At 38.1% G+C, this 7500-nt stretch overlaps 1 protein-coding gene across 2 annotated transcripts in view; it reads right to left on the bottom strand.

The window, feature by feature from the left end:
• Positions 1–7500, bottom strand: part of LOC138007499 (protein Wnt-7a-like) — a 25211-nt gene that overhangs the window by 4354 nt on the left and 13357 nt on the right. The gene's annotated exons all lie outside the window — the stretch shown is intronic.

Genomic DNA, 7500 nt, shown 5'->3' on the forward strand with positions numbered 1-7500 from the left:
GGTATGTATTACCATAACAGCTTCCGATATTCAACCGAGAAGTGATACTAAGTATTTAGGAATTTTTATCGATGATACTTTAAAATGGGATACCCAAATACAGCATGTTAATTATCGATTAGCAAAGGATCTGGGCATACTTAATAAGCAAGCCAAACTCGACTCCAAACTGTTAAAATAAGACAAAACAAATGTATTTGGTCCATATTTTTTGCTTCCCAAAGAGAAACGGCTTCTATTTACTATAAACTGCTCGAAATTTGCACTCTTGACAATGTATTCAATATTAGGATAGCATGCTTTATCCATAAACTTAACACCCCAGAAGTTCTTCGTAATTTAATAATATCTGCATCCAGAATTCATCGCTATAATACTAGATATGCCTCAAGAGAGAACTTATGCAGACCATCATCCAGAACCAATTATGGGCTTTCAAGATTTACACCAACAGCTTCTAAAATTTGGGAAAATATACCTTATCAAACTTTACCTTTTTCTTCATTTATTAAACAGCATAAGCGCTACCTCCTTAACAGCCAAACATTTTGTTTGTGTGTGTGTGTGAACTTAATGTAACACTCCTTAGATGCAACTCATTGATGTAAATAATATTGTATATTTAAGTGAATTTGTCAATTTGTTCACTTATTACCATTAATTTTATTTTTATCTGTACCATCTATTTTACTAGTTCACTTCAATACATATTTTTTTTTCAAAAGGTCTAGATAGCAACAACAATATAGATATTCGTATAAACATAACAACTTTCTTTAATTTTCCAGACATGTTTCGACGGTACATCCGTCATCTTCAGTGTTACATATTTTGAAATCGCCGTTGAATTTAAAGCGCGCGCGATCTTACAAACTTCGTTACATTGCGTTGTCAATATTGCGTATTAAATCAAAACAGAACAAAACAAAAATTTAAATGAGTGACGCTTAGTTCCTTACAGGGAGAGAGTCAATCTCTTTATGGGTCACCATGAGAATATATGGTTGGATCAATACGGGGATTCAGAGGTCTTATTCTATCGTCGCTACGTAGACGATACATTTTGCCTTTTCCGCTCTGAACGGGATGCAACCCTTTTCTTCAATTACATCAACAATCAACACCCCAATATACGCTTTACAATGGAACGGGAGGCTGACCATGTTCTACCTTTCCTAGATGTTCTAATCAATAACACTGACCCGCACCAAAGTATAACCACCGTTTACCGGAAAAAAACTTTCACAGGTTTGCTCACCAGTTATCTGAGTTTTTGCCCCTTTACCTACAAACTGGGGTTAATCAAAACCTTGATTGATAGAACTTTTAAGATAAACAACACTTGGATGGGGTTCCATACTGATCTTCAAAAATTGTCTGTCATTCTGCGGAGGAATCTCTTCCCTGAAAACCTTATCAACAAATATATTTCTAAATATATTCAGACAGCAGTCAAGGGAGGGAAAACACAGTCTCATTCAGGAATCGAGCCAGGGAAACACCTAAGTTTTTCTTTAAAATCCCTTACGTTGGGCACTTCTCAGTCACGGCACAGAGGTGTATACGCAAACTTGCTAATCGGCTATGTAAACCTATTGATATAAGGTTAGTCTTCACTACTTTCAAAATCAGGAGTCTTTTTAATGTGAAAGATGCTGTCCCTGTAGGGCTTCGCACGCGTGTGGTCTATAAATTTTCGTGTGCAAGTTGTAATGCTTGTTATGTTGGTGAAACCAGCCGACACTTCTCCACACGAGTGCGCGAGCACTTACTTTCAGACAGATCTTCGAACGTTTTTAAACATCTGCAGAGTTCAGAGTCTTGTAAGGCATCCTGCACACAGGATTGCTTCGAGATCCTGGACTCTGCAGCCACTAAGTACCAAGTGAAGCTTAAGGAATCCATGTATATAAAATGGGAGAACCCTAACCCTGTGGTAGTGGCCATCTCGAAAGCATTTCCTACTATGGCCACTACGCACCTTTCCACTTTTTCTCACTCATGTATAATTAGTCTATTTCCTTCATTCTTTTAATTGTTATGGCCATTATGTATTTTCTTAAATAATGCATAATATATAATAATAAATCTTGAATCTTAATAAATCTTGCTGAGAATTGGAAAACAGAGATTGATAAAAATACCCATTGTTGAAGTCAGTGGTCTATTCAAAGATTACGATTTCCATTTGTTTCAGTCGCTTGATACGTCTTTGTTTGTTCATTTTGGTGTCTTTGTTTTAACTATTCAAATACGTGTTATTGAATAAATATTCAAATTAAGGAATGAGTTCACTTAAGTCTGATGCTTTATCAAACTCTAGGGTTTGATATTATATGAAACTCATCGACAGTGCTTCATTCCAGTGCTCCACCGGGGTTTCAAACCACATCACGTGACGAAATTGGCGTATCTTGGTTGGATGATCACCTTATGAATTATTAATGCCTCTGAGAAAAATTATTTACATTCCATTCTGCTTCATAACTTGATGCACTATTATCCTAAAAGATATAGTTATCATACCTGGTCCATTTAGACACTGCGTCCTTACACTAAAAAACGGTCTTCAAGACAAGACGAGAAGCTGCCTACTTTTTTAGGTTAGCCTTAACAGACGCCATTTTTTTTACCTCTTTAATTTGTGTCCCTTGTATTTCATTAACTTACGCTTTGCCATGAATTGAAGCATATAAAAGGTCATCGTAAATGTATCGTAAATGGGAAAGTCAGCAACGAAGTAAAGGCTTTAGTTGAGAGGGCCACTCTTGACAGCTGGACATGCTCTGTGGCCCTCAGTAAAATGCGCTAAGGGTATTAGAGATTCTGAGGTAATCTTACCTCATAATCTCTTGGGCTACACACATGCTAAGAATACAACTGCCGACATAACTACCATAATTTAAGACCAATAGGCCTTTTACAAAAATTCGCCAAGTAAACCTTTTTTCATAAACACGATGATTCTACTGGTTTCATTTATTTTTTCCAGAAATAAAAAGGGAAGCTCAAAATATGCTACCACGCCGATTTTCGTAAGTATGTCGTTTAAACAGGTGTTGTTACAGTTGAAAGAATCTAAAAGGATTTGTATGGGAAAAGATCGCTTTGCCACCCAGTCACGCTTCAATGATTTTCCCTTTATTTTTCTAAGTTTTCAAACCGGTACCGCTTTAAAATTTTCCCTTTGGAAATATGAAAGTCTGAAAATTTCCACCCTTGCACATTTTTTCTCGCTTATTTGACCCATGGTAAAAATTGGAATCTGAGCTCTGTTTGTGGAGCGTAATTATAAAAAATTACACAACAGTGCAAAAGCTTTTCGTTCGTAATTAAAAGTAGAGACTTCCGAGTGTTAAAATGGTCATTCTCAAACTCATTAATAATTCATAAGGCTATTAGACAATCGGAGTGCCTTATTTTGGTCAGGTGCATGTATCTTGATACCCAATGAAACTACAGATCAAGAAACACTCGAGTTAGTTCGTAAAACTGATCAAGACACTTAAATTATGCTAATAAACCTTCAAGAAAAAACCTGATATGAATAAACTACTCGCACACAATGCATTTTAAATTTTCCGATCATTAGACATAAAATTTTCGTGGTACCCCTTATCATTAGCGTCCAGCGGATAAAACGAATTTGGACACCCAATAGTCCCATATCACTCAATGTCGAAACAAAAGATTTTGCCCGTCTAACCTCTCATTCAGAGTGAGGCTGGACGGGCAAAGACGATGCAAAGACAAAGCCTTTATTCCCCACGGACTCCAAAATATCCTCCGCGTGACAAAGATGAATAGTTCAGCTTAAGAGCATCCATGTCTGCACTCAAGGCTTGAACCTTGTGTACGTCGTAGTCTTTTGAAAAGTCCACCACAATCTAAAACCGGCAGTTGTACACCTGTTAACCTCAGCCATTCGGCGAAAATGTTCACAGTCCAATTGTTATTATATATTTAGTTGATACTGGAACGGCCTCGTTTACCGAATCACTTTCTTGGGAAGACGATTTTGGAAGGCGAAAACGACGTCATTCTGACTTGCCCAGTTCTACCTTTTAAACTCACCCAAATATTGAATATTCCTTTCTTTAATACTATCACTTGCCTGATAAAACAAAAGATCCTCACATCACACTCACACTTAGCAAAAAAAGATTATTGGAGAAGTCATGTCAAAGACTCGTGCTTCGTGTTTCATCAGGGGTTCGAAACACCTCGAAACAATAAAAGCACTCCACCTACGGCGTCGTCCTTTGATCTGTTTCTCGGTGTTTGGAACCCATGATGAAACACTTGCACTCCTTTTTGACATACTACTACAATCTTTACCTTAAGTGGTATTTCTCTGAAAATTTGTATTCTGGCTAAGACAAACACGATCTTTTCATTTCTGGAATATATAAAGTCCGAGTTTTAAGTTCATCAAGAGTCAGTCATGTGACCAGTTTGTTGCAAAAAGGCTATTCACGTAGGGCACCATAAAACATGGAATGACGGATCGGTGGAATGGCGGAATGACTGAAAATCCAAAAACGTGGAATGGCGGAAAATCGCAAATGACAAACATCATTGTGTCACTCCGTCATTCCGTCACCCCGTCATTCCGATAATAGAGAATATTACGCCAACAAACTAATAAATATATGAAAAAAGGCATATTTCTCGGGCGGAATTAGGCTAGCAGGTTTTACTCTTCTTTTGTTTGATTGCAAATTGGCCCTTTTGGCCTCGTTCAAGGTTAAAACTCTTCTGAATTCTACGTTTGAAAGCGAGGCCAAAAGGGCCAATTTGCAACGAAACAAAATAATGCTAAAATAGCGGCCATTTACGAATAAGGTGTATAGAGCTTACCTTGTAGCACGAGTTTTATTTTCTGGATGGTCAGCTTTTTGTAGTTTGCAGGAACAAATTTTTGCGGTTCGAGAATACTGAAATTTCTGTTGGGAACTTATTTTTGCGATTCTCTGTTAAAACAGCAGAGAAGCAACTCATTTTATTTTCAGTCACAGCTCACTCTACTTACATACTGTATTAGAGACATGCGATATCTGTAATACATTACAGCGCAAAAGGAACTGGACAACAACGATCAAAGCAAAAAGCCTACTCAACAAAACAACGTTTCATTAATACCATTTGCCTGTTTCTAGAAGCCCTCGCAAATGTGACCCCTTCGTGCCAATCTATTATACTCTAATGTAATCTTCTGCATATTGTTTTGGTTGCGATACAAACCGCTGCATGTGTCTAAGCTCTGGTTGCTTTTGCAATGGAAAATTATTTAAATGTTCTTGTTTAAGGACGGTGCCTACTAATTAAAGATATTTTTGCCCCCGTGTGTGATTATGCAGGAAATGTAGATCTTAACAAGTGTTATTGAAATCCAAAAAGAAAATTGGTGGTAACCACGCATTTTTGAAAGATAATTCATGAACAATATTTGTAAAAAGCTTTAAAATACAAAGCAACGTATGGCGTTCTTTCTCAAATTGAAGCTTAATTATATCTTAAAAATGCATGGTTACCCCCAATTTTCTGTTTGGATACCAAGGGTACTTACTAAGATCTACTTTCTCCGGATAGTTTTAAACCGCGCAAAAATATCCCTGTATTAGTATGCATCACCGATAGGAAATTCGAGTATCTCGAGATGCGCAGAACGTATGCGCAATAACAATAGTAGCCACCGTCCTTAAGTCCAGTGAATAGATGATTGTCACTTGACGTCACAGCACAGACAGCCCAAGCTTAGTACACTGTTTATAGAGTTTGTAAGGGACAATATACTGTGAGCTTATAAATGCCAAAATAAGCTGTAAATGTAGAAATAAAGTTCAGTTACCTTTACGTACATTTGTCCCCGTCTTTTCTATGCAATCGGAGGGCAAACTGTGTCCGTTTTAGACGGGTTTGTGGCTTGCGAATTTTTCCGATGTCGTTAGTTTTCCCCTCATAAAGAGAAGAAAGGCTGGTGACTCACGGCGACTTCGTCGCGAAAATTGCTCTCCCATTGCAAAGCAACCGTCACAATCGCCATAAAAACACCACAGCCTTAAGGCCAGATAAATGTCCTATCACATCAACTCCATTCCGGGACCACGCAGCGATTTTTGGAGGATAAATTCCAAATAATGTTCGGCTTTCTATAATCTTCCTATGCGCTCAGCTAGATTTCTGGCTACGGCCCTTATAGCTTGATGGCGATCATATTACATTCTGCACTCTCATTGGACAATTTCAAACACTCGGCCAATGAGAGTGCAACATTATTTAGAATTTATCCGCCAAAAATCGCTGTGTTGTCCCGGAATGGAGTTGTGTGATAGGAAGTTTAATGGCCTTAAGTCTGTGGTGTTTTTATTGCGATTGGGACCGTTGCTTTGTGGTGAGAGAGCAATTTGTGGGACGAGGTCGCCGCGAGTCACCAGTCTTTCTTCTCTTTATGAAGGGAAATGACAACTAACGACATCGTAAAAATTCGTAAGTCACAAACCAGTCTAAAACGGACACAGTTTGCCCTCCGATTGCACAGAAAAGACGAGGACAACTGTACATAAGAGGTAAGTGAAGTTTATTTCTACATTTACAGCTTACTTTAGCATTTATAAGCTCAAAGTATATTATCCCATACAAACTCTATAAATCGTGTACCAAGCTTGGGTTGCCTGTGGTCACAGCAGCCATCAATAAAGAAAAAAGTCTTGGGAATTTGACTCTATTATAATGCAAAACATAAGCCATAATTTTATATTGTTTTGTGCACCAACATGACCGTCTCATCACGAGATTGAAAACCATCTATATCGCCAAGTGGCACAAGTCAATTAAAAGCGCTTTGTGTTGCGGGTTTTTTTAATTCTGTGGGAACCAATTTTTGCGGATCGGGGTCAATTTGCAAAATCCGCAAAAAAATTGAACCCGCAAAATTTCATGCTACGCAGTATATGTTGAAGAAATTTCTTTCCAAAGCGCTTTCCAGTTATTGACAAGAGTTTGATTTTGGTCGTATTTGTAATCAGTCTAACACAGTTAGGTATATGAACCAGTGACGGAATGTCTGAATAATGGGCACTTTGTTGTTATTGTTAGGTCATCCCCAAAATATCTACGGTTGGTCTCCAGAGTAGGAGTGGCACAGCAATGACAACTCCAGTCCTAATACCGTAGGGAAAGCCGCGGGATAAGTTGTTTTAAAACCAAGGGGTTTGAGCCTGGCCGTCTATGGTAACCATACTGCCTTGTAGAATTTATATAATTCCACAACTCAGTGGTTTTCTGAAGGGGAGATCGACATTTCACTAACATGATTCTCATGATCCAGCATTATAGCATCTCAGTTCAAATATCCTCGCAAACTGGACTTCAGCTTAAAGCAGATCGAGTTCGCCCAAGTGCATGCAGGAGATCACAAAATTGTGAGGATCGTATGCTCTTTTGTTGACTTAAGAATTTGAGTCTATTGCCACCTTAAAAGCAATGAGTTGCCCATAA

This window comes from Montipora foliosa, chromosome 6, assembly GCF_036669935.1.
Source record: "Montipora foliosa isolate CH-2021 chromosome 6, ASM3666993v2, whole genome shotgun sequence".
Lineage (NCBI taxonomy): Eukaryota > Metazoa > Cnidaria > Anthozoa > Scleractinia > Acroporidae > Montipora > Montipora foliosa.